The sequence below is a fragment of the Paralichthys olivaceus genome, chromosome 2 (genome assembly GCF_024713975.1).
Source record: "Paralichthys olivaceus isolate ysfri-2021 chromosome 2, ASM2471397v2, whole genome shotgun sequence".
In the NCBI taxonomy this organism is placed as follows: domain Eukaryota; kingdom Metazoa; phylum Chordata; class Actinopteri; order Pleuronectiformes; family Paralichthyidae; genus Paralichthys; species Paralichthys olivaceus.
Window position 1 is genome coordinate 24,164,314 of NC_091094.1, and position 27,290 is coordinate 24,191,603.

Genomic DNA, 27,290 nt, shown 5'->3' on the forward strand with positions numbered 1-27,290 from the left:
GACCCTGAGGCTCGGGGATAATGTGTCTGTCAGTGTCCGGGGGGCTGCGGAGGGTCTCACCCGGTCACAACGTGGGGAAGTTGCGCACTGTTTCCCCACGTTGCCATGGCTTCTGTCTTTCTGTAAAACCCCATTGACTGCGATAGGGTCCCTTCTTTCCTTTGAGTCTGTCTTTGTGGAAAAGGAGGAGGAGGAGGAGGAGGAGGAACCCGCTACTAGTTTTTTTTTTTTGGGGGGGGGCGGTGTCATCCAGGGGAGGAGGGAGGAGGTGCTCCGGCTCCGACCAACAGAGAGGCGCAGCAGCGGAGACACGCAGCCCGCCCTCCTGCTTCCTCCAGCGGTGCAACATTCAACTTTCTGCCCGGCACACTCGACATGAGCGGCTTCTGAAGGTGAGTGTCCACGTTACTCTCCTCCTCCTCCTCCTCTTCCTCCTCCTCCTCCTCCTCTCTGTTGACTGCTGTTACACTTGTTGTATTGTAGCTTTGAACACGCTGCATGGTTAGAGGCACCTGTTTAAAACACAGCGGAAGGTGAAAGGTGGGAGATGGAGTCAGGGCTGGTGTTGCAGGCTGTTATCTCCACTTTGTCATGAGAGGATTTTAATAAAAAGCAGACTTTCAGTTCAGTCAGAGTGGGAGAGGAAGCTCAGCTTCACCTTCCACTTCTTCTTTTCACCACCATCGAGCTCTGAGGCTGTTCATCGTCTGCATGATCTAAAGATGTGAGGGAGGTCAGATGTGAATTTAAGTGATCCAGAGAGGGAAGTTCTAATGAGAGATCACACTGTAATCCCACCTTCAGTGTGATGAACAGCATCACCAGTCTGTGTTTCAGTGGGTGCATGTGTAGTTTGCATGTGATAATATGAAGGGCACAGTTGTGTGTGTAAAACCCTGATGTTTTGTGGGCTGGTTTTAATATTGAGGAGCTGTCTCCCTTCCAGCAGATTTATCCTTGTGCTCTGAGAAGGTACAATTTGGTTTTATCCACCTTTGAACACGTTGCGTCGTGGACGTTCTGTGAGATATAAAATACAGAGGAGGGTGAAAGGTGAGAGATTTAGTCATGACTGTAGTGAAACCAGAGTTTCAGTTGAATCATATTGGGAGAGGAAGCTCAGCTTGTTTGATCAGGTTCACCCTTTTTATTTTTCACTGAAGATATCATCATGATGCTTTAGGTCTGTTCTAAATGATCTTCATGATGTAAGGATGTGAGGGGTGAGAGGAAAGTTCATCTTTTTGATGCACACTGATGGACGATCACACTCTAATGATCTCGGTGCTGGAACCACTGGACTGAATCAGACCTTGTCATTCAGTGTGATGAACAGCATCATCTCTGTCTGTTTCCATGGTGGCATGCATTGTAGTTTTGCCTGTGAGATGAGGGGCAGAGGGACAGTCGTGTGCGCTGTGCTGCAGACATCTGTGTATAAAACTCTATTGTTTAATGTTTTGTGGGTTGGTTTTAATGTAGAGGAGCCATGTTCCTTACAGCATATATAGAAGAGAAGGTACAATTTAGTTTCCAGCACGTTGGCAGCGTGGTTTGAACAGGTAACTGTGCAGACTGTGAGATTTCAAAAATAAAGGGTTAAGGGAGAAAGAGAAAAGGGGGGCGTATAGTTTAGTCGGGAGGATGCTCAGCTAGTTTCAGCAGACTTACCCTTTTCATTTTCATCAGGTGCATGTATAATAGTTTGCAGAAGGACAGTTATGTGTTGCACACGTGTGTGTTTGAAGCCCTGCTTTCGGCTGAACTAATGTTTATATTAATCTTTCGTGGGCTGGTTTTAATGTAGAGGAGCGGCGTACCTTCACAGCAGATTTATTCTTGTGCTGTTAAAAGGTAAGTGGAGTCGTGTGGGAGTATAGAAAGAGCTATAAAAGTCTATGAAATGTAGGTTTCTTTAAGATAAAGACAATTTTGAGTTTCTTTTTTTTCAGGCTGATAAATTGTAGCAGAGGAGAGAAAACTTCTGTCTCACAGACAAATTAACCTTAGGAGGATTAAAGAATCCCCGCACCAGTGTAATTGCTCTTTATTACATGCTGTTGCACTAGTGTAAAGCATGCATGCATCGAGATTAAAATGACTGATGAGACGTCAGCCAGCGTGATTAAAATCGCATTGCGCTGACATTTAAATCAGGGAACTGGTATTGCCGTTATTACCTTTAGCTTTCTAAATGAGGGGGATGTGGATGAACAGTTGTTGCTTGCATGTTTGATGTGTTTTGTTGCATTTATGGAAAAGATATATCTCACGTGGTTTTAACGTAGTGACTCCCTCAATATGAATATTTACAAGGTATGCAAATGTATCACACATGCTGTGTGGAAGTGCTGCAAATCCAAATGTTGGTTTTCTGTGCCTTGTTGTTTCGTGGTGTCTCATTACAGATGAAGCCTTTGAGGGAATCCCAGGAAACAGAGAAATGTTACATAGTTTATCCATAATTTGATATTTATATTCCTTTTGATGCTTTTTTCTTTTATTGTTCTCAACAAACTCTGCTTGCCCTATATTGTCTGCAGCAGAGTTTGTGGCACATTTTCTAAAAATGAAGAAATATGTTGCTGTTGAAGTAAACACACTCCTGTTTGTAGTTCTGTTAGAGCCCCTGATACTGATCCTGCTGCTGCTTAATCTTAAACACAAAGACCTTCTGAAGGTCAGACTGATTCCATTAGTGAATATAATCACCTCAAGCTGTTTTTTCAAGAGGAGTACAGCTGTGCCTCGCCCATCCCAGTAAGCACATCAGTTCTCAAGTGTTCATAGACAAAATTATCACAGGTAAGTTGCTTAAATTAAATTTCTAGGCCAATGATGAGAGTCTCGAATGGCACTTGTCATCACACGTGGTCCCCAGCCTCTCTGTATTCAGGGCAGTGGTGCATTGTGTCCAGAAGTAGGTCGAATGCTTCTCACCAAACAATTTGAGCGAGAGCCAGTAATTGGACAAGCAAAGTGTCGACCATCTCCCAGCCGGTCCATGTCAGCCAGCCCCCTCGCCACTTAATATGCAGCTCCAACCTGACGCATTTCATGGACCGTTTTCATCCTTTTTATCGTTTAGATTACAAAATGCAGGAAACAGAACATCCTTTGTAGCTGTGGACAGCCTCGTCCTTCATTTGTTAGTGGCTGACATACTAAAGCTCCAACAAATGTCTGCTCAAATGTCGAGAAACACCCAGGTAGGGTAACTGTTTGGATCAAACCCCCACCTGCACATCAATGAGGTTTTACTCAGTATGGTTTCTGGCTGTGTCTGCTGCACACAGATTGAAACTCAGTCACAGACAACTGATAAAAAGCACCTGTGCTTATAGCGTGCTGTGCTGGTTTCATCTTTTTGCACAATCATCACAGACTGTCTCCGAGGCAGGCATTGAAGATGTGAAAGATAAAGGCAAGCTGTGGTTCTGTCTTTACCTTTTTCATACAGGTGTGTGTTTAGAGTGCTGCAGACATGTTTGTGCTCGCAGTGTGTGTGTGTGTGTGCGCGCTTAGTGTATTGTCCAGTGTACATGAGAGGGGCTGGGGTTGAGAATGAAAAGGAGAAGGGGTGAGGCACAGAGAGCCCTTTCTTTACAAGCAGGCTGTGTACACCTGGTCTTTTGACAGCACAGAATGAAAGATGTATGCAGAGTCTAAAATTAACTTTTTCACTGACTGGCCAAGGTGGCTGGGAGATGAAATAAATCCATTGGCCAAGCTTATTTTTGAAGGCCAAAATAATAAATTGCCTTTTTTTTGTCACATATCCGTTTGTCTCAGTAATTCCTGGAGATAAACAGGTAAATGTTGAATACAAACTTAGGCCTTGTCTACACTACTGCAAGGATTTCTTTTCAACAGATACACAATTGACTAAAAACGCTTGAACAAGCATGCCAGGCCACTGAGTGGCAATAAAGTCTACATTAATGATCTGTCAAACACCAGAGAAGAACACTGTGGTGCAGGTGATACTGGGCGAGGCAGATGCCAGTGAATCCTGGTTATGTGGTGCAGAGATGCTAAATTTAGATGCAAACTTGCAAATTAGACCCGAGCAGTGATAACCAAATGTAGAGACACTGGTAAATAGGCACCATTGTTCTTGTTGTTTCTGGTGCATTACACACAGTAAGCTGTGACCTCATCGTTTTCCTAATTCCCTGTTTTACATAGAAACCAGAGTTTTTCAAAATCTGCACTTTGGAAGGCATTTAAAAAAGAATCAGAGTTAGTCATTTAAAATGCTTTTTTGTATGTGAACAAGAGGCCCCAATGCTGAGGAAAAAATATCTGCATTAGGGCATTAAAGGGAAAACTGCAAAGTTTAAATCACAATTATTTTTGATGTATTGATCAATGGATTATTTGAGTTAAATACAAAATCCATAATACAACTCAAGAAGTCTGGATTTCAAAATGCGAGTGGCGTGAAGCTGAGGGACAAAGCAGGAGACTCAGACACACTGGCAATGAGACATGTGCTGTGTTCAAGGTCTCAAATGTCCAATTTTGTCATACTGGTAATTAACGCTCAAAACAACTCATCATCATAGCCTTGACATCTTAATGTTGCAGCCTCATACACTTCCATTATGTCCAAACCCCCATTCTTCACAGAAATGTACTTTTTCTCTTTGGGGCTTTTGGCCTCTTGTAAATTTTGTCACATCACTTTTAACTAGCCTGACCGCTAGCTAGTGTGGTGGGAATTTGCATTTAATCCCCTGGTAAGGAAATAAACAATTGCACTGAATAATTGTAAACAAAACATTTAATACTGATCAAAGCAGAATTACAGAGTATATTGAACACAAACAAAGTTATAGTATTACTATTTGGCCAAATAGGGACATTGTTCTTAAAGCCACGGCAGGCTCAAGAGTCTGTTCTGATGGGCTGACTTTTATACACAGAGCTAGGAACACACAGCTGTCCTCAGTCACGTCACCATCGATCCATGATCACGCATCCTGCAACCTGCTGCAGGGAGGAAAAGGTGGACATTGATCTCTCTCGTAAATATACTGATGTATTTGATCAAACAGTTCACTGGTTTATCCAACTCACAGATCACAAACATTCCCTGGTATTACACCCAAGCAATCATTCCTTGAGCTTTGTGCTGATTCAGGCTATTTGAACTGACCTCACTGAGTGTATTCATGCCCAACAGTTAGATCTACAAAATAATGTCACCCACAAAGAGTCGCCCTTACACCGATTTTGCGTTTGGAAGTTTGGCTGGATAGGCTTAGACAAAAATATCAGAGCCAATTAAAGGCAGAGAAGTGGGGGTTTTTCCTGAAAAGGGGTAAAACAACTATTATGGCACATTTTGACAGTCCCCTGAGACTGATCATGAAATGGAAAGCCTACCTGCACATGGTGCTTGGCTGAAGTTAATTTTGAAGCCTGGATATATTTTTTAAGATTGAGTGAAGCCTCAGTGATTCATGGGTGTGACAGAGTAATTTACAGCCATCTGTAAACTTAAGCACCTGTCTGTCCGACCCCATCTTCTTCGTCTCCTGTACCGTAGCATTACTTCAGGCGGTTCTTCTGCATGGGGCCATCTGGTTTTTTCCCCACATGCTCACAGTCACTTAAAAGAACCGACTCTTAAAGATAACTCATTTAGCCAGCAAACTCATTGGTATTCCCACCCCCAGCTTCTCCGAGCGTGTCACCTCATCCCTGTTCTGTAAAGGACTCACAGTCTCACGTGACCCGGACCACCCACTCTACCAGCACATTAACCGCCCCTTCCCATTCCTTCTTTCCTTCTTGCTTTAGGTATAGACTACCTATGTGACAAGATATCCAGCCTGCAGTGTGAAGTGTTTCAATCCATGTCTTTGTCTCTATTGTGTGAACGCTATAATTAAGTTTCCCCTGTAAACTCTGCATTGTGTTTAAAACTGTCCTACTTGTGCGTGTTATGCGTGGATCCCACTGTTAAACAAGCATTTCTTTTTAAAAGACGGATAAACTGTCTGGAGCCAACCAAAACTGAAACCATTCGTTTGATTTAATGTGAGATAAATTCTGTCCACGAATTTGCCATTCTAAACCACTCTAAAATGTCCGTCTTCATCTTATCTGTGCACTGTCTGTAGAGGATGCACCTCTTATCAGCATCAGCAGTGTAATTTCAGGCTATAATTCAGTCTGTCGGATGGAATCTGGAGTATCCGATGGCTATAAGGGATTAGAGGGAGCAGCCTGACAGCAGCGAGCAGGACTGAAATGACTAATCGTCCATTTAAGCATCCTATGCAGAAAGTGCTTCTGGTGGTGATAAGAAATAAAAGAAGAAACGTGATCTTCAGGAACAGTCTATTGTGACGCGTGGACACGACTTGTAAACCTAAACTGTGATAACGACAAACAATACAGTGATACCGGGTGGTGTTGAGACGTTTGAGTGTGTGTCTCAGAGTGGCTGGCAGGTGCAGCGGGAAGGTGTGGAGCCTAGCAAGTACCCAGGCCCTAATTGAAGTTCAGCTCATGCTTCATCACTACAAGCAATTACAGTGACGACTCATGCTCCGCTGTGCTGCAGGCAGAGCTGAGAGTGCTGCAGCGGTGCCGTACCTGCGGCCCCCCCCTCCCCCTCTTTCATGTTTGTCACTTGTGACAGCCGGAAAGGCACTTTCCAGCCAGTGTGCTCTGGAAATGTCTTTGGTTACATGAAATATTCATTTCCTCTCTGGCAATGTACGGATATATTCACCAGATTTGTTTCTTCTTTTTTTTATGTACCTGGCCAGTTCAGAGGAGAGATAGAGGAGGGTTGGTAATGATTCCCTCCTTACAGCCTCTGATGGGGATTGAGGAAGATGCAGAGATAATAGGTGCTGATCATCAGAATCAAGCTTTATTTCTTATTTAACAGCCACCAGCAGCCGCACCACTGGGTGAACATGATCAATGGGTTCTCGCGCTGCACGGACAATTAATCGGTAAATTTAATACTGAAGGACAAACCCGCAGTGAGGTCAATGTTATCTCGTGTGTTCAGCGCTCCTTTTCCCGGCAGGAGGGAATGAGAGGTCAGCAGCCAACACTGGCAGCGTGCTACACACTTGTCCCTGCCTGGAGGTAGAGTTTACACTGTCATTCTCGTTTCTCATGAATAGAAACATGTAACCAAGACTTATTGTTATTTGCAGCCAGCTACAGCTAATGTCTTTCATAATGTCTTGCGTTTAGATGTCATCATTTAGGAAAAAAATGAGACTCTCTTTATTGCTGTGTTGTACAATTACACCCATCTAACACTTGTTGTGTTCATATCCTGACCTCCAGGCTCTTTGTGAATCTTTCATGGGAATTTTCCATCCTCTGTTGGATTCAGTGCAGAGACAGTGATATGTACTGTTATCAATCCTCGTTTGGCTTCAGAGTTGTAATTGTTATGTTTAATTAATCATTTTAGATTATGCTCGCATGAAAACCATAACCAGTAAAGAGGGGGGGGGCTTTATGCGAGGGATGCTAATCCCACTGTGCATTGCTGTCAGCATTAAACTCATTCTCCAATCGAATTGTCCTGATTCTTGCACGCCTTTTCAGATTTACAACGCCACAGTTGAATCGCAGGGAACATAACCACTAAATTCAATGTTTATATTAAAAACCTCGGTGAAAAGGGCAAAACAGCCATAAGGTCCTCCAAGGAACAACAAACATGACAGCTATGCCTCAAAGAGTAAGAAGTTATTGCCCTAAAGTCACTGGGTTGCAGGGATGATTTCCATTTCAATTGCGGGCTCAATTTGGGATAAGTCATGCATACAGAGGTGAAACGAACAAAGAGCATAGGAATAAAAGTGACAAATGTAGAGAATGGAACAGAGGAACGCGGTGTCATTGGCTTTGTGTCCCATGAAGGGTTTTGTGTGTGTGGCTGCATGGATAACGTTGCAAGGGGACCCTTGGGACGTGGACGAGATGGGTACAGAGGAAGAGGGAGGACACATGTGACAGGCAGGGGACACGCAGGGGACACGCAGAGGACACACGGACACAGAAGTAAAACACGTCTCAGACAGGAGCCGTTTGCCAGTTAACTCATTATAAGTTCCAATTAGAGCATGCGATAATTCCCAAGTTGTTGTTATCAAACAGTTATGACAAAGAAATGCAATTGAGGCTTGATATTTCGAAATAAACTTTATTTTAAATAACTTAAAATAAAAAAACAAATACAACCAAATTTATAAAACTTGAAATATAGAAATGTAGGATTATATATTTTTTCTGTATTATTTATTCTGTAAAATAAAAGTTTTCTTATCAGAGTATATCGGCGTCTACGCTGACACTGACATGTCTGTGAAAGGCTCATATTGGCCAATATTGTCAGCCAACAGATATATCCGTTGGGCTCTAGTTCCCATACCTCAAATTATTTGTCCAGTCCAAAACTCTAAACCCCATTCAATGTACAGTCATTTAGAACAGATTAGCAGGTCCAATTTAGAACCCATACAAATGGTGGGGGGTGGGTAGTTGAGGAGGTGGGGTCGCTCAGCACTCTTTTCTCTTTGCATATTCAGAAAAAAAGTCTCTGTCAGAACCGTGATGTGCTGCTGTAAAAACCGGCGCCTGATCGTTTGTACGAGATGATGTGTCTCTCTCTCTGTCTAGAGGTAGAGACGAACATGTGTCTGTGTGACAGGGTCTGGTGTGGCCGCACCAGTGCAGAATGTCCAGAGGCCTCCCCTGGGACCTCATTACACTGTGTCGGGGCTCCTCTGGGTACTGTAAGTGGACGGCTGGGAGCCCGAGCCAGTGCAGCTACATGTATGTTGATTTGGTGTTGAACACGTGAGCTCGCTGTCTGCTCTGCATAGTAAGAGGCTGTTTACTGGCCCAATGAGGCCTGGAGTCAAGCACAGCACTATCCTCCAAATGGAAGATTAGAGAGCAGATCAAGCATGATTAGACTCATGAAACAAAGAGGCCCCGGGTCCACAGAGTGGTCAATTTGCTAATGGGGTTAATACATGAGCAAGAAGTATAATCCTGTTTTTGTTTTCTGTTGTATTGACCCATTTGTCCCATATTTTCATTTAGGTTCAGTCATAGAGAATGACTAACATTGAATAGACACATTGTGGTCCTGCAGCATTGTTCTGCTATTGATAGGTTCCACTGCAGTATTTTGCTGCAGGAACAGAACAGAGTTATTCTCCTCATAAGTAACATTTTCAGCAGTTTGTTAAAGTTGTAATAGTTTGTGAAAGTCGTTTGCACTTGTCCTTTAGGGTCTCCTACAAAGAGCCAGAACCCAGCATGCCTATTTCTTAATGTACCCCCCCCACAGCCTGAGCAAATGTTGGTTGGAGGAATCTTGCCAAGCTGGTACGATTCCAAATGAATTCATTAGCTTGGGGGGGGGGGGCTCCATTCACCATTTTTACAAGTGTGACCCCGCAGACCAGCAGTTATGAACTACAGACCTCTTTGACCTCATTATTTTTACAGCTCCAGATTTTTGGGTAGAAACCAAGACTATTTTACAGAGCACGTTTTTTATAGCCTCGTGTCGAATTGCAAACGATTTCACCTGGTAACAGTTTCTGTGGTTTTTAGTGGAATTCTAATGACTATTGTGGGATTGGTTTTTACCGAAAACAAGACCAGTCATAAGGTCTCATTCCGGTGAGGTGGAGCTATTATGATGTTGAGGCTTAAAGTAAATAGCTGGGTGTGAAATCACTAAGCATTTTAGTCACAAATTGACTCATTGGGACACACAAGAGGACAGTGGTACGGGTAAATACTGTTTAATTGCATTAGCTAATCAGTGTAATGCAGGCTTTCCTGAACACAACTACTAGAGTGAGGCGAATTCTGAGTGTAGTGCTCATCATGAAATGCCAACCACTTTAGCACCCGCTATAATTGGAATCATTTTCCTTTTAGAAACAAATCATACTAACACTATAATGCATCAGTGTGGCACAGATTACAGTATGGATTGGCGTGGATAGTTTTTCTAAATGTCTCTTTGCAGCAAAGTACAAAGTAGAAGTAAACAGATCTCAGTCTCCACAACACACTGACTTAAAACTAAAAACACAAGAGTGAAGGATTTTCTGGAAATAGCATCCATGTTTTAAGCTGCAGGGTCATTCTGTGTTTTTGCACATTGTGTTTGTGTGAACTTTTTGTTTCCTTGGCACAGATGGAATAATACAAGCACAGAAAGCTTGACAAATTGCACAAACACAGAAAAGAAAAAAGAAAAGATAACACTTTTTTGTCACAGACGTAACACATGATTAACAACCCAATGCCAATTTGTAGAGTTGCAAAAAACGTGGAAGGAACAGATGTTTGTTCCAGATTAATTCTGGTGATATTTAAAGGAACAAACACTTTATAGATAAAAATAGTGCGATGTAGTCCTGGTAATTAGTTCTTTTGGCTTATCTGAACACATTCATTCTCCTATCTAGGGTTGCTCTTGTGTTACTCTACCAGTAGACCTTTTGATGAGAGTGTCTAATAAATTAGAGCAGGACAGACTGATTTCTTTCCCCCTGCAGAGAAAATGAAATTACATCTGGTCCCTGCACAACAGCAGACATTTTTATCCTGTGGTATATCTGCATTTAATCGGGTTTGGGTTCAAAGTGTTCGAGTGGAGGCAGAATTTCTGAGTTCAATCTGAATTCTTGACTTTCAGCGTGAGTACTTTGCCAATTTGAGAAGGCTTAAAGGCTCGAAGCTACGGCTTTGAGAAACAAAAACAGATCAATAGAGGGTGATCCTGGAAAAATCCTACTTTGATATCCTGGGCTTCAGCCTGGAAATGCTCCCATCAGTCTCCACATGACATATAACAGGCTTTTTTTGTCTGGCTGGAGGTCAGGGTGGTCTTCAGTGCTGTGATTCACCTTCATCACCACAACTTTTTCAGATCTCGCTCTGTAGGCAGCGTGTTGTCTCTACCATTGACATTTGCATTTAAATTGACTTCATGCCGCTGTGATTTATTTTCTTGAGACAGTGACAGAGTTTCGGCGACGGCTCTGCCTCTAAGTCTCTTGCATCTGCTGCAAGTACGATAACAGGAGCAGGATTGTTATTCAAAGAAATTGTGGTCTGGTTCTGTTTTATATTGTAGCCGCACAGCAGTCACTGACGGATCACTTATGTCTCGTAAATTCTTTCAAAACTGCAGATTAACTTCGAGTCAGTCATGCGAGATGGCTTTTCTCATGTAGTAAAGAAAAACTATTTCTTCACACTGGAGAGAAAATTGAACACAGTGGTGTTTTTAGGAATTTAGTCAGTTCCATCTTTTTTCGAGCATTCTACCTGACATTTCTGACAGCTGTAATACTATATGGGACCTTTTTGTCACTACATTTCAGATTGACTTGTAATGCAGAGTGACATGTGTTCTCTCGCACTAAAGAGGTAACAACACCTGTTTTACGTTTTCAGCTCTTTGAAGTCTCGTCGATGTCAACCCGGCGATTTATCCACCTTATAAAAATAGTCGAACAAGAGACTTGCCAGCTCAGCAGGGGTCATGGTTATTTAGGAGGCCATGGCGGGATGGGATCATGGGATGACAGTTTGACACAGGATATGCGCAGGGATCACCTCAGAAAAGCGACTATAATTGACATTAGCCTTGAGGTCTGTCAGTTTTTTGACAGCCAATGAATGCAGGCGTGCCTTCCCTTCACTATAGATAACAGATTCATACCTCCTGTTTTTTTTAAACCATTTTACACCTCAGTAATTCCTCTCTAACAGCCACTTGCCCCAGCTGAGCCACAGTTTGCACCCTGTGTCATGGATTTGTGATTATCCTTTTCAGAGTGTGAAGTGGGCGAGGTGGTGGCCAACATGCCCTCATGAAACTCTGTCCGCTGCTCTGATTCCCCCAGTGTGCTTGTCTTCCTCTCGTTGAACTCGTGCTGTATAGTCCCCCAGGCTCTGCTGTGAGGTGTAACTCACCTGCCGTCGAAACATTTGGATCATATCCCTGAGCACTGAGCAGTCCCCGAGTCCCCATATACAGCCAAACCAACGTTACAGATGGCCTTGCTTCTTCCTGTGGTTCACGGCATGGTGGAGAAGGTGCAGAGAGTATGAAGGTTACAGGCGGGTCTTCCCTTGTAATTCTGTGTCAAATATCATAACCAACACACAGAGGCCTCTTTAATACACCAGTCCTTCTTTTTCTCTACCACCTGCAGAGTGGTGGGATTGTAGCTGAGGTCAAACGTGTGCCAGAAGCACTGCTATTAACCCTATGTATTGTGCCTTTCTATGAAGGGCAGTCCTCGAGCAGACTCTTCCTGTTCATAATAGAGTCAACTGCATTCCTTCCAGTGAGCTTGGACATTAGCTGGCTCTCAATGAAACTTCATGCAGATTTTGCAACAGTGGACGCTCTTTTCTTCCCATTTACACAACCCCTCATTTTTCAACCCTGTTTAGACCAAAGCTGCTGCTCTTTGGGTTTGGTTCAGCTATCTTGCTCATGAAGTAAACAACATCCCCCCCTCTCATTCGCTACACGACCAGACTCTAAAGACTCATTCAAATGGAGTGAAAAACAATGAGTCTTCTCCTGTGTGTGTGGGAGTGTGTCTTAACTTAACAAAGAAAGACTGGTGCTGCTTGTAAGTTGATGGAGTCGTGTTATCGCCACAGTAACAGGAGGAGGATTTTCCTGCCATCACGGCAACGTTTTTTTGATCTGCTGCAGCAGGGAGTAGTAAATCACACTTAAGTGAATTTGTTCACACTTCATATGTGATTTTACATTGGTGGTGTCACTCAAAATGCTGAGTCTGTAAAGGTCTAATTTCTCAACATCTTTTCTATGAGGTTATTTCACAATATTAGTCTGTTATTTGTACACACTGACATTGGCTTGGGTTGTAACTAATCGAAATCCTCGACATGGTTTTCTAACACAGATGGTGGAACAGCTGTGTTTGAAAAGAATTAGTAAAAAAAGATCAAATAATCGAGCAGTTCTGGATCGTCCTACATCATTTTGTGACTGCATGCTTACTACCCTGGAGAGATGGAAACACTTTTAATATGTGGTGTGAGTAATGGCTATTCATCTATTGTATAGAGACTGTCTGTGCGGTGATTCATTTAGTATGTAGCTGGAGGAGCATAATGTTACTGGGCGTGTACATGTGTCTCTAGCTCGAGGTTGGAGAGTCCATCACAGTGCTCAGCCTGAAAAGACTGGCCCCATCAGGAACCAGAGGGGGGGATTTGTTTTGCTCAATAAGTGGTAAAAATTGTATCAAACGGTAACCCCCACCCCCTTTACCCACACTCACACACAGTGGCTGATTTATAAGTTCGCACGTCTCCAGTTTCCTGCTGTTGTGTTAAAGCAGGAGGTGGGGTAATTAAACTGATGGTGTAGCTTTCATTCTCTGTCACGGTCAGTAAACAGCAGCCAGGTTGGCCACTGGATTCCACTGCTTTGATTTGCCTCATTTGTAGATCCTTTGCTTCAGACTTCAACTGCAGTTTATGTGACGGAGAGAGAGAAACAACAGCAACAAAAAAGAGAGTTTAAAGCATCAAAGGGATGTTGTTCTGAGGAATTTTGTAACGGTCTTGACCCACTAAATACAACAAGCTTACTACCTACACAAGAGCATGTTGGGAAATCCTCTCCCAGTCAGAAGCTTTGGTGCACAAAATGCAGAGAACAGCAACTCCTCAACCATCATCATTAGAGCTGCACTGCTGTGGACACTAATGGCTGTCCCTGTTCTGCTGCCTCGGCACATTCAGAGGACTCATCTGAGACTTCAGGGTGTGAACACATGAATTAATTCAAGATAGATGAATCCACTGGTCCTGTTCCCACTTTAAAGCAAGATGTAGGACATACAATCCCTCATATGGGAGCCACCATGGTTGCATTAGTTGTGACATCCTCTTTCAACCACCCTTGAATCGTCAAAGGAGGCCAATTGATGAGTTAGTCCATGTTTATCTTCGTTTAAAGGCTGGAGAAGATGCTGTTGTTTACTCGTTTCAATATTGAGGACCATGGGTGGGTGCGGGGAACAGTGGTGGCAGTGTTAAAACGAGGGGGATGGGGCTGGTAAAATTAGACGGTCAATGGATGTGCTGTCCCTGGACTCCTAATTGTGTTTTAAGATGTCCAATAGCCATATAAGCATCTTCTAAAGGAAAATACTCTGGCATCAAAAGGGTGTGGTGGTAAAAGACTGTGTGCATATTTCAACAGAATGAAGATTTATCACCTCTATTTCTCAAGAAAGTGTTAAATGCAATATTTGAAAATCAATAAGGGGTCATGACAAGGCACATTCATCAAGTTTGTTTATTTCTCCCGTCATGGCGGAAAGCTTTACACGACCATCTTTTTCCAATTACATGCAAAGGCAGACATAGTCTTTCCCCCTTTTGTGGTGTTTTGTAGTGGCAGTATAGATTTTCAGCCATTCAAATGAACTCTGTACTGAAGAGCCTGCAGTCAATGTGCGTGGCCTTTCCCTGGTTTTAGGCACAATCACTACCTCCTTCTAATGTACACTTTACGAATCAATAAGCTTTCACAGTAATTTAACTCTGTGGGCCCCTGAGTGTTTGCGGTAAATTCACTGTATATCATAAATAGAATTAAATGAGGGAGGTTCCCTGTTGTCCTTGCACATTGTAAATGCTGCGTAATTGATGGCATGGAGCTGACTGTATTCTTTGTTATGGCCATATGTATTTTTTTTATTCTTTGTAAGACCCTTACAGAGTAATGAAAAATACTACCTGGTTTTCTTCTGGTTTTGCTTGAATTTCAGCGTATACTTGATATATGTTTTGAGTTCTAAATCCAGTGGGATTCTGGCAAGTAGGGCGTCACTGATGATGATTAGCTCAATGGCTGTGCCCCTACCTGCCGATCAATACTCATTGCAGGAGATCAATCTCCCATATGGAGCAGAGGCTGGGATCCCCAGTGCTTCTGTTGGTTGGAACCTGACCAAAACTGGACTTCTGGGGCTGAAGGCGATAATGATTTTCAGGAGGAAAATGTTCTAAAAACATCCATAATGTGGTGCTGTGCCAACTCACATGTTCTCGGATAAATCTGTTTTTGTTAAGCCAGACTAAAAATATCAGCCTTTGAATGTCGAATAGCTCTGATATTTGTGTTTAATGATATTCCTTTTGATTCCTGACCAACGAGTTAAGGGCAATCTCACCAGACATGTTCTCAAACCAAAAACACATAATCAGTTTTTCTGGCAGAAGGCTGCAGTCCAAGGTTATTTTAACAGTATAAACCCTGTGTACTTGTCTTTTAAAATGTTTGCCAAGATACAGATTAGATGTGTTTTAGACCTACTCAAATGTGGTACCAGTGTATTGAAATACAGGTAAAAAGGGTGTTTTATTGGAATATACTCATTGTCTCTGGATTGAACTTAAGCGGCTCCTGATATCAAGTAACATTTTTATAAATGTAAATATATATAAATATAAATATATAAATATATATGTAAAAATTGTCACAGAACAATACCAAACATTACATTATGTTATTTTTTATTCTTTCTATTCTTTCCTATTTTATTCTATTTTATACTTTAACCTTATATGTGCTTGCTCGTATACCTCATTCTGATTGTCTGCTGCTTTAACAAATACATTTCCCCCGCATCGGATCAAGAAAGTTTATTATCTTATCTTAAAAAAATTCTAACGTCAAAAGTAAATGTAATTGTTACTGCAAATGTATTGACATGGTTTTACAATTGCCTGTTATTGAGATGCACTGTATCTAGTTCACTTGCTTTTTGATCAATCCCTTTTTTCAATAACCTCATTCTGCATTAGCAGTGACGGGCCCGGGTGTTGCAGACAACTGGTGAAAGAGATTCATAGCTACCCACTGAGAAGTGATGCATTGTTGCTTTGATGCAGTGTACTCTACATTGTTCATCATTAGGCACAGCTGAGGAATATGCATTATGGATGATGCAGTCAGTCCACATGTAGCACGTAAACTGTTAAGGGTTTGAAGATAAAAGCTAGGAAGTCAGACAGTGAAGAGCCCGCCTCTGACTGACCACACTTCCTGCTGTGACCACAGTGTGAAACACAATCAGAGATCAATCATAACCTTCATTAATGGAGCCGACAGTGGCAAGGAATTCAGCTTGTTCTATTACCAGCTTCCCCAAAAGCAAAAAAGTGGAATCTATTAAGCACTTCTTTCTTTATGAAATGTTACATTGGTCGATATGTGAATAAATACCAAAGAGGACCAATTGAAGATAAAATATTTAGGATATGCGAAAGGCGAATATAATTTCTTTTGGTTGTGCGGTCGATTTTGTCGTGTCCTAGCTAGAAAAGGTCAAAAAGGAAGCACAGTCTATTCATATTGACTTATTTTATTTGATCTAAAGCCCCTTCAGTCAAACAGGAAGCTTTTAGTAGGGCACACAATATTCAACATACAGTTCAGTGTTTCAAACTTTGACAGGCTCTGGCAAGAACAGGACATTTCAGAAAAAGTGACATGTTTAAAAGTTAAGAAAAGAATTATAGTTTTTACTGTATATATTTAAAATGTATGTCTACATTCACAATTGAAGTAGATGAATAAAAACAAAACATTTTCTCGGAAAATCTTCTGTCAAATGTTCTCTCTGTGCTGTCCCAACTTCAATATGTCCAAAACAGAGCAATTCCTAAACCCTTTAATAGAGTCTTTCAGGGAGGCACAGGAAGAGGAACAAATGCCTCTATTCAGCAGCGTCCAAAATGCTAATGCCTCCGGCTCTTAACACGTTTATAAGGGTTCCCATGTCACGACATGGCATAGTCTACCCCTCATGGTGGCTGTGGCAGTGGACCGCATGAAAAAGCCAGACAAATTACAGAACATGAGAAATATGATGACAAGATTGCTGGTTTCCGGGGGAATGAGGCATCTGCGACCCTATTTTCCTTTTGGAATATGTATGTAAGCTTGTTATGTCACACTAAACATTGAGGTTTTTTCACAATGACTTCGGTCACTGAATATTCTGTTTATAACAGAGCCTCAGCACTGACATTTACAATATCTATAAAAAAATGCTGACTACAACAGTGTAGTCATGGACTTTGTGTGCTGGTTAAAGGGAAAAACAAAGCCATGGAAGGACTGATAGCACTGGTGCTGACATTGGATGTGTTGGTTATTTTACTGGCTTAAATTGAATTCCAGTTACTATGTGCTTCAATATGTAAATGATGGCAACACAAGGCTCTGTATTGGAGAAACTTTCTGCAAATAAATGAAGGGCAGGTTGGTTTAGTGATTGCTAGTGAAAGTAATTACTCCTTATCTGTATGGGTGCTGCAAAGCAGTCAGCAGAGCGAAGCTCTAGCCTCCAGGCCCCTTTGCATTGAAACTATGTAAACTTCTCAAAAGGTATTTCTTGAATAACATTCCGGTCAACCTGTGGAACAGTTCCAGTGTTCTATTGACTACTTTGAATGATTAAATGACAGAGTACATCTAACAGTGCTCCCAACTCTTAATTCCATTTTCAATATGGTATTCCCTGATCTAGAGCACACGTGTTTCAAAGACAGACAAAGACAAACACTGGACTGACATTATTGAACTATTCAGGGGATGAGGTGGAATCTCCAAAGACTACAATGCCAAAGGTTCTATTGATGTTTAGATAGAACGTACAAGGTAAAGATTACTGTAAATGGACTGTGCAACAATAGGACAACAGAGTGACAAGACGCCATCAATGCCACTTTTAATAGGAGTGAATTACTTTGTACAAGTGCTTTTCCAATGCCTTTCCCCTGAGGAATACCACTGTTGGATCCATGTTACCTTGAGTTAAAGGCATACATTACTGTCCCTGTTTAGCCGATAATGAAAAGGATTTGGCCGTGCCGACTAGGGCTGTCAAAATTGCCCTCCTCTCTCTCTATGCGCGATGCGCATACTGATTTAAATAAACAATCTGTTAATAACGGTCTGTAATAACCATAGACTGTAAAGGTAATAACTGGTCTCTGTGGCTGACGTGAGCTGAAGGTAGTGGGAGTGTATGTTGCAAGTTTAGGGGGCACGTCAGCCAGAGCTGTGTGTGTTTATGTGAGTGATTGAGACTGCTGTCTGCTGAACAGAGGGTCGCAGGGAAAAGGATCTGAAGTGCCCGTGTTTTGGCTACAAAACCCCGCCGAACTGATCCGAAACCAGCCCAAATTTTTATCCACCCGCCTGGAAACCCTGGTCTTGTCTCGACTTTCAGCAGTGAGTCACGCTGTGCAATTGCAACTCCTGTGGCCTGACCTGTCATGCAGCGCGCCCACTCGCAAAACAGCCGCTGATGTGTTTTTTTCCAAAGTCGAATATTAATTTTCACAATCAAATATAGTTTTTTTTTAAATATTCGAATATATATTCGAATTTAGAATATTCGTTGACAGCCCTAGTGCCGACTGATAGGATGAAGTTGGACTGGGTTTGTGCCAGTCTGGGTCACTGGAGGTCAATCACAGTGAATCACTTAATTCATCCATTCATTCATTTGTCATGCCGCTTACCCATTTCAGGCCCTGAAGCCATTAGGCAGACATTTGTCTCTCACAAGGCTGACATAGGCTCACATGACATATGACATAATCACACCTCACATTCACAATGTAAGGGAATTTAGAGGTTCCAATTTACTTAACCTGCATATCTTTGGATTTGAGAGTAAGCTTTAGTACCGTCCTTTGTAAAGAGTCTGATATAAATATATATAAATCTACTTCCTGCCAGTTGTTCTCATAAATATTTCTTGTTTGATATTAGTCCCTGGAGACCCCTGACAATTGTGTGTTGTCTTATGGAATCTTGTGGACTGGTTAGAGAAAAGTCTGTGAGTGTGCACCTTACATCTGGATAGTCAATCCCTTCATTTTGTTAATTCTTGAATAAAAGCATCTAGTGCCTGTAGTTGGTTTATAAAAACAGAAAGAGTTGTACTTACTGAATGTATTTTAGTCGTGCATGTTTCCCACCAAGTCTAAAGGCCACTGGTCAATGCAGACCTTTAGAGCAGTATGGCCAAATATTTGGGCACTCTGCCATGAACAAAATTAACTCCCATTATGCCATGAACCACCTTTGTTGTCATTGTTTCACAGTTCTTTTCTTGTGCAGTGCTTATTGTACACTGCATCTTCACATTTACATCATTGCTTTTGATCTGTTGACATGTGCATCAAAAGGAATAATGAGCATGAAGTTGCTGGTACCTTTTAGTCAAACAAAGCTCTTCCCATTTGTGTTGTTTGCCTTTGGATGGCCTGTCCTTTGCAGCTCACAATACTGTTTGTTCAATCAGCAGTTAACCTGATTATCCAGTCACCATGGGCAGCCACTGGGAGGTCAGCTTCGTGTCTGGATTGCCATTGGCCAAGCTAATACTGAGATTTATTACAAACCACGTATCAAATCTATATGTCCCAGGCATTTGAAGTAAAATGCATGATTAAAATACTGTTTGGTTTTTGCCAGCTGTAGTTAGAGATAGCATGCCACCACTAATGTTTTTATCACTATTTTCTTCCCTCATCCTGCCCCATTGTAGCTTTGATTTTTATGTTGTAGGAAATGTGATTGTATCCCACTAAGAGCAGATACTATAATGCAGCACAGCTGCCGAATGCTGCATCAGTGCTTGAACAACCTGAGGACCTCAGTCTCCTTTTGCTCTAACCACTTGATACCTCTTGAGACCTGAATTATCTCCCTCTTAGCTCATTTCAAATGTTGAGCTTTTTTACTGCTATTACCTCTCAACCTCCCACAGTTGAACCCTTTACACAGCCTGTAGCAGTGGAAACAAATTGCATGTTTTTTACCTGAAACTAAACACAAAGTGTTGACAGTCAGTATATCCTATGTAATGACTTGAATAAATTGTTAACATTGACTTTTATTCTGATATGACTGCCAGAAGTGGCACATTTGCTACCATTCCGTCAACAGTTTGTGTATTTCGGCATTGTTCTCACGAGTGTCAAAAATTCCTCAGACTTGTGGCCCACATGTATAGCCTTTCCTGCCCAGCTGCTTGTAATTATGGTTTAAACATTAAAATCTGAACATGGCATGAGACACAGAGTACAGGGCACTAAGGTTGTTTATTTTGATATATTGGGGGGGGGGCAACATTTTCAAATAAAGATGTCCGAAGCAATTCTTTGTGCCACCAATTTGACATTTATGCTCTCAAATACTGAATACGTGATACTCAGTATTTTTATTGAGTTAGTTGGTGATTAATCTGTGTGTATTTTTAATAGTAAAAACCAAAGCAAAAACATGACGAGATAACATCAGCATCATCTGCATCTGAGCGAAAATTTAAATCAATGTTTTTACGCTATGATAGTAATTAAAATATCAAATTAGTGTATCGATAAATCTCATGTGAGAAAATTACTGCAGTTAGTTCCCCTCTGTGTGACTTTTAATACAGCAAACAGCAGACCTCCACCCACACAGAAAACACAAAGATATTCTGTCTTCAAGCACAGCTTTTGATGTTAGCCTGACAAAGGCACCAACTCCTAAAGCCTCTTTCACTGGATTGTTTAATGCCTCATGTGTCCTTTCAAGTTGTGAAAAGATAACTTTATGGGTGTGCCTCATATTTCAGTTTGAAGCAGGCATTTGTTTCATTTGTTTGAGCATCCTTTCAAACGGCAGGGGCTCTCAGAAATGCGGAGAGCTTTAAGCTCTTGATTTGGTGACACACTCCACATCTGTCATAGTGGTTTGATGCTGGGTGGATATTTCTATGTTGTTCTGTGGTTTCATATCTAGTTTTATGGTTTGTTCCACAGTTCTATGATTGTACTTTACCACTGTTGCCCATAAAGGGAGAAACAGTGATGGAAGCCGTTAACGAGTGGCGGTTCAGTATTGCACCTAAAACTTAAAAACTGAAACTGAAACTATACCTGTTTTGCCCCAAGTCAGCAGGTGCTGCTTTATGCTCATCCATAAATTCCTTGTGTAACGTATAATTTATGAAGCTGTCGGTGTTGTGCTTGAGGTTGTAGGCAAATGTCAGGTTCTTGTACTTCCTCAACAGGCCCCTCTGGACATAGTAAATTATTTATGATTGATTGAGTTTAAGTTTTATAAGCCACCACTACACGACCCTGAGTCCCAAGTATCCTGTGCTGTGCTTTATTCTCCTGGAACATATGCAGCAGACATTATACAACTAGACACTGATAAACAGAATCCATCAAGTGAAGCCAGGAGGGATATTTGGATGGTATATGGGCTGCTATACCTTGCATGGGCTAATTGGCGATCAAGAGAGGCTTTGAGAATGATAGAGAAACAGGATTTCCACCAGTGCATGCTATATTTTTATAAGTAAGAACAACTTTAAGCATTTTGTAGCTAAATTGTATGTTTTTTTAAATTGACACTTTTTAAAGTTAAAATATTGGGGGACCAGGGATTTGCAATTATTGCTAAGGCAAAGTACTATTGAAAGAATATTGTGAGCCCACACACACACTCAAGTAGATGTGCTCTTTTTATGTGCTCAGTGAATGGCCATGAGGATGAAGATTGAAAGGTTGTGCAGCCAGCCTATTGACGAGCATGTCTGTGTACACACACACCCACACAGACACACACACACACACACACACACACACACACACACACATGTTTAATTCGTCTCAAATATTAGTCCGCCTCCTCATCTCTTGCTGTTCGCCCATGTGAGACGGATCCCGCCGACATTTTCCACAGCAGGATTAACTGTGTTGCGCGACAGGCCGCTCTGCCTCAGTGCTCCTAAGGGGCTGACCTGGGATGTGTGTGTGAAGAGGTGGCCAGCAGGACGCTCCTTTAAAGGCTATTCGATCCTTACTGCTTATTATGAGTGGGCGTGCAACCAAATTATCTGCCCTCTTTTCCCTTGTCATAAGACTATAGGCGGAAAAAAGGTTGTTTTCTGGAAATAATTAATCCTACTTGTTGGCATAAGGAGAACACATTGGTGGTGCCTTGAGTGTTTCCTGATAAACCTTTTCTCTGACAGGTGGAGGCTACGGATGGAGATGATCATCTCATTTAGCTTCCTGCCTGCAGGACTTTTCCATTAAATTAAAACTGAGCCACCCTCTCTGGAGAAGGAGATTTGATTCAAGCTAGAGTGTGCACTTGTGTGAGCTGTTGTGCATATGTGGAGTGTATGTGTGTGTATGTCTGGACACAATGTGTGTTTATGCTGATCCATCCAATCATTTTGTGCGCTGTGTCCGGCGTGTATCTCAAAGCAGAGCCAAGTCTGGTTACCATGCCTACACACTATACTGAGGAACACTGCGTTTATCTTAATGAATTCATTATTCAAGCTTATATTTGTCTCTGTATTCTCTGTCAGCTGTGTACACACTCTAAATAGCAGTGGAGTAGAGGCCCTTCCCTTTGCCAAAAGTGACCTGGGGGAAATAGCTTATTGATTCTTGGGGGAAACATGATTAAATTGAGTTCTAAGTGGACTCTTCATCTGAACTAGTCCACAGGAGAGGAGATAAGACACTATATGAGCCACTTTGCTTTTGTCCAGGTCCTGGTCTGATATTTTCTCTTTTATGTAGTTAAATTAATCCCTACCTTCTCCAGGGGCCAACATAACTGATGTCCCAGGGCCAGCTTAGTGTTTGCTTGTTCCACTGGTCACTGTGGACGTGGGAACCCAATATATCACCAATTTGGTATTTTGAAGGTAAATTTAAGTTTACAGTCTAATGTTATATGAGATACTAACTATGCTCCATGCAGCTGGCTACGTGGAGCTAAATAGCTACAGTAACTTTTGAGGCTGCATTATGTTTAGTGTCCATTATTAACAATTATGTAAAAACCTGAAAAGACTAACACTTGTCTGTGGGTCACAAGACAGCTCAGTGACTCTATTGACTCAACACTAATGCTTGGTACAGTGGGTTATTAACAGGCACGATCTCAGTTGGAGACAATATAAGTCATGATGTTTCATAGTTTTGTTCAAACAACATGGACAGCAGTTGATGGCTGCCGGTGATGTGACTTCATGGGCTGTGACTGGCATCTGATGATGGAGTTGTTTTATTCTTCATATACACACACAGGGCCTGGAGCGGTGAGTTTGATTTATTGCCATCATCCCATCCATGCCATCATTTGAAGGACGGCTCCATTATATCAAGATGTCATTTGCATGAGGCAAGGAATATGCCTAATATGGAGTGATAACATCAAGAGCAACCACAGTAATAATTCAATTACTACAAGAACATCTGAATATTTTTTGATGGGTCAGTTAAACTATATGATACAATATAAAGAAGTTGGGTTCAGTGGGGAACAATGTTATGTTGGACACTGTTTCGAATTCGTTTGAATAAGCTGACCATTCATGTTCTATATTAAAATTAAAAGTGATGATTCTGTTTAAACATATTCTTGAAATCTTGATCATAAGTCCTGAATATTAGAACAATTAACCACACTTTTGAGATCTTACTACATTTTATACTTGATTCCGTCCATATTATAAGGACATGATTTTACGTATATAATTAAAAAAAGAATATTAATAAAGAATATTTTACATGACTTGTGTATGTGAGTATTCACTGTTTGTAAAATGGATGCAACCCAATAGGTGTTGTACAGTCACAGAAGCAACAGACGTTGTGGTGCACATTGTGTTCAGTAGGTGTGCTAATCAGGGGTAGAGATCCCTTGATCACTGCCATGATCGCTGAGAGCACCATCTGTGAGGCTCTGCTGGCCGGCAGGCTGGCTGAGAGAGATGGATGACAGTCTGGTAAAGTCTCTCTCTCTCCTGTCCTCACAGGACTTCACTCAGCTCTGCTTCACACTACCAGGAGACAGGATTTTTCTGCACTTCAAAGACCTGGAACCACTTAACACTTGCTTGCAGACACTTCTTAAGTGACACCACTTTTACAATATTAAACATTTTGCATAGTTCAGATAATCCACAGAATGTGTGCGGGCCCCCTCGGATGTGTTTTGATTTATCAGTTTCTCATCTGTTTTTAGAAATGTTTTGTTTGATCACTTTTCTTTGTAGTGCGCTGCGCTGAATAAATCAGCTGTCAACACGGATCTGGAAATAATTGAGCGGACTATTAAAGTGCCATGGGTAAAGGGGAAATGCACATAAATATGGGCAATTTGAGTCCTGGAATTTTGTCTGCTTTTCATTTGTAGTCACAGTCGCACAATAATAATGGCAATAATGCACAGGTTCTTGTCGAGTTCAGAAAGAGTTGCAACTTGTTTGTGATGGAATTCTTTAACTTTGACCTGGAATCAATGTTAGAACACTTCACACATCACGTAGCTCACTGTGGTAAACAGCTCTGCATTGCATCAGCAGAAGAAAAGTTTTCATCAGTGCCCAAGCGATCAGTATGAAGATAGGGGCACTTGTTACCATGGCAACTCATAAGGCAGTCATACACAGAATGCACTCGTGTTCATATTGATTCAGAGAGCAGATAATAAAGCCCAGAGTATCAGCCAAAGGCAGGCTGCTCTGCTGCTATCTGCAACTGCCAGGTTTGAGGCTTATTGACCGTTTTTGACAGACTGAGTAGCAGACGACTTTTTAGTGAATGGGCTGTGTGCCCAAAGTTCAATTAAAAGCCTCACACTGTGTGTAACCATTATATTTGCCAAATGGTGAGAAAAGTGAAAACCAGTCTTCTGCTTTCTCAACATTCTGGTCGGTGAGGAATATTGATGGCTCTACTGTAACTGATTTTTAAAAAGAATCCCTTTAATGCTTTGGCTGTTTATCTTAACCTGACAGGCTGAACAAGGTTTTCAGGCATGATGTGAGCACACGCAGTGACCACACAGCTACATTTTGAGGTTTTAGTGGGGCCCTGAACTGATGGTGCGACCACCTACATTTTTCTGTGTTCTCAGAGCGTGTCAGTGGGGGAGCAAGATGGCGTTGGTATTGAAAAGGCTCGTTGGGGTTTGTGCTTTCCTCTCATTTGGTCTGACTTGCCCACAGGGGCCATTGGGTCAAGAGAGCATTATTTTAATTCCAGTGACACGATATGGCTGCAGCCCTCCATCTTGTAGTGGCCAGATAACACTTAGTTATTGCTGCTTGAGGGAGATAAGAGATGTTAGATGCTTTACGCATTTCTATAAGGACAGATTGGATTAACTCATTTTAAACTGATTTTTCAAACCCAAGTCAGGCTGGTAACATTTCAAATTTGAATTGATTCGGTACCAGTTCCAGTGCCTGGAACTCTCTATCGGTTCCCGACAGTACTTTATTTTGTGTCTTTTGTTCTCTCTGTAATACTAGAATTACAAAATTACAAATTAAAAGGCCTATGCCACTTATGTAGGCTCTCTATATATCCTACTTGCTTTCTCATCCAGATGATTTAACTGCCTCTCATACCGAATTATTTAAGGTGATTGTTGTGCAGTTGTACCAACCTAATTTTGTTGCTACCCTCAGAAGTAGAGTTCAGTACTCAATTCTGATTCATAGTGTCAGCTTAAAACGTAATCAGTCAGAAAATGACTCATCAGGTGCATGTGAATCATAGTGACTGTGGAAAAATAAGCCAGTTGAATTTATGGGAGTTAAATGATCTGCTTACACTTTTCTCCCCAACATCCTTTGTGGCATTTCAACATTTGGTTCAAAGTGTGAACAAATGTTTGCCCTCATCCCTCTGTAAGTCATGTCCAAAATCAGTGAATCAACTGGACTAGAAGTGTGAATGAGCAGAGTAGCAGAGAGAAAGGGGAAGAGGCTTTCCCCCCCGGGGCAGTGCCCAGGACAATGTCAAGTTTGTCTGGCCTGAGTGCATGAACACTAAGCTTTTCGGAACTGGCAGCCCGCCCCGGTACCTACCCATCTCCCCTGGCTTCCAGAGCTGTCCAGCCCCGGAGCACTAAGCATTTGTGCAAAGTTCATAAGGCTTCCCTCTGTTTGTGTGGCCATAATGGCAGCTCCATCCTGTTGTAGCTCAAAGAGTGCTTATGGGCTCCGAGAGCCTGGCGCTGATGCTGCAGAGGCGTGAGTGTTCTCAGTTACTGACTTTGCCTGACTGCTCCCATTATGAAAAAGAGCAGACCCCCCCCTCTCTTCCCTGCTCCTGTCCTGACAGTTTCAAATCTCAGCCTCCACTATCTGCATTTCCTTCATCGTGTTCTCCTTCTAAATCTAATTTGCTAAATGGAAACCTCAAGCTAGATAAAATGCAGTCAGTCCAGCCACTTGAGTCTATTTATTTGAACAAAGAATCTGCATCTGTAAGTAAATTCAAGATACTTTAAATTCTGTTTAAATAAAACAATTCTGATTCTAATATTGATTATGCTTATTTACCAGATACCTCTGTACAATCCTGCAAAAGGTACAATCTCATGTTAACCGTTTCCCAAATTTCACCACTTGTGAGACCTGAGTGACAATAACCTTGTTATTTGTGACTACCAGTTACGTGGAAGCAGCCGTTTTCCCCTCGGTTGGTTTTTTTCACCACGGTTACGACCCGCATCAGCATAATTCAAGCATGACCCTCCTCCCCCTTTCATTTTCTGCCTTTCTCCCCCGTTAAAACCCAAGTCTCAGACTAGGGTCCACACCATACATCATCCAGACTGGGGGGGCACTCCCTCCCTTCCCCCCCATCCGCCGTGGGAGAGAGAGAAACTGCAGCTTTTTTTTTGTTGGGCTGGTGGAAAGCCCTTATCGACAGTTTCAGCATTCTCTGTGCATTGCACCTCCCCCTGACATGTCACCCGGCATCCACTTAAGTCCGTCAGCATAGCTGTGGAGTCAGGTCCCTGTTCACCTGCGTGGAACGATCAGGTCCACGTGAATCCAGATGCATACTTCAGAAGAAAAATAAACTAGTATCCTATTCCATTAGAAAGATAAAGGAGAGAAGCATGCTTCAAAAGCTCCGCACTTCAAAAATACAAGACTAACGCTGGGCGACAGTCTTCAGTGGTATTAGCAATTAAGGAGATTTTCACTGGCTGACAGAAGAAGATTGCAGCAAACTTAACAGATTTGCACACAGTGGGTGATCTGTGCTCGCACAAGTACGGCACGCTGTCCATATGTTTTCCCTTAAATGATTATTGCTAATAAATCAGTTTTCATTGAGCTTTCAGGTGCAGCAAACGT

At 41.9% G+C, this 27,290-nt stretch overlaps 1 protein-coding gene across 15 annotated transcripts in view; it reads left to right on the plus strand.

The window, feature by feature from the left end:
- Positions 1-237: 237 nt before the first annotated feature.
- The window catches only part of chl1b (cell adhesion molecule L1-like b), a 70,486-nt gene continuing 43,433 nt past the window's right edge, over positions 238-27,290 (plus strand). For 10 of the 15 annotated variants that reach the window (XM_069512815.1, XM_069512866.1, XM_069512847.1 and 7 more), the window contains exon 1: positions 238-392. The gene's annotated coding sequence lies outside the window, so the exon portion shown is untranslated. Of the gene's footprint in view, positions 393-1,698; positions 1,855-27,290 lie in introns of those variants that run through there. The other 5 variants (XM_069512871.1, XM_069512878.1, XM_020086988.2 and 2 more) reach the window with 2 other exon arrangements.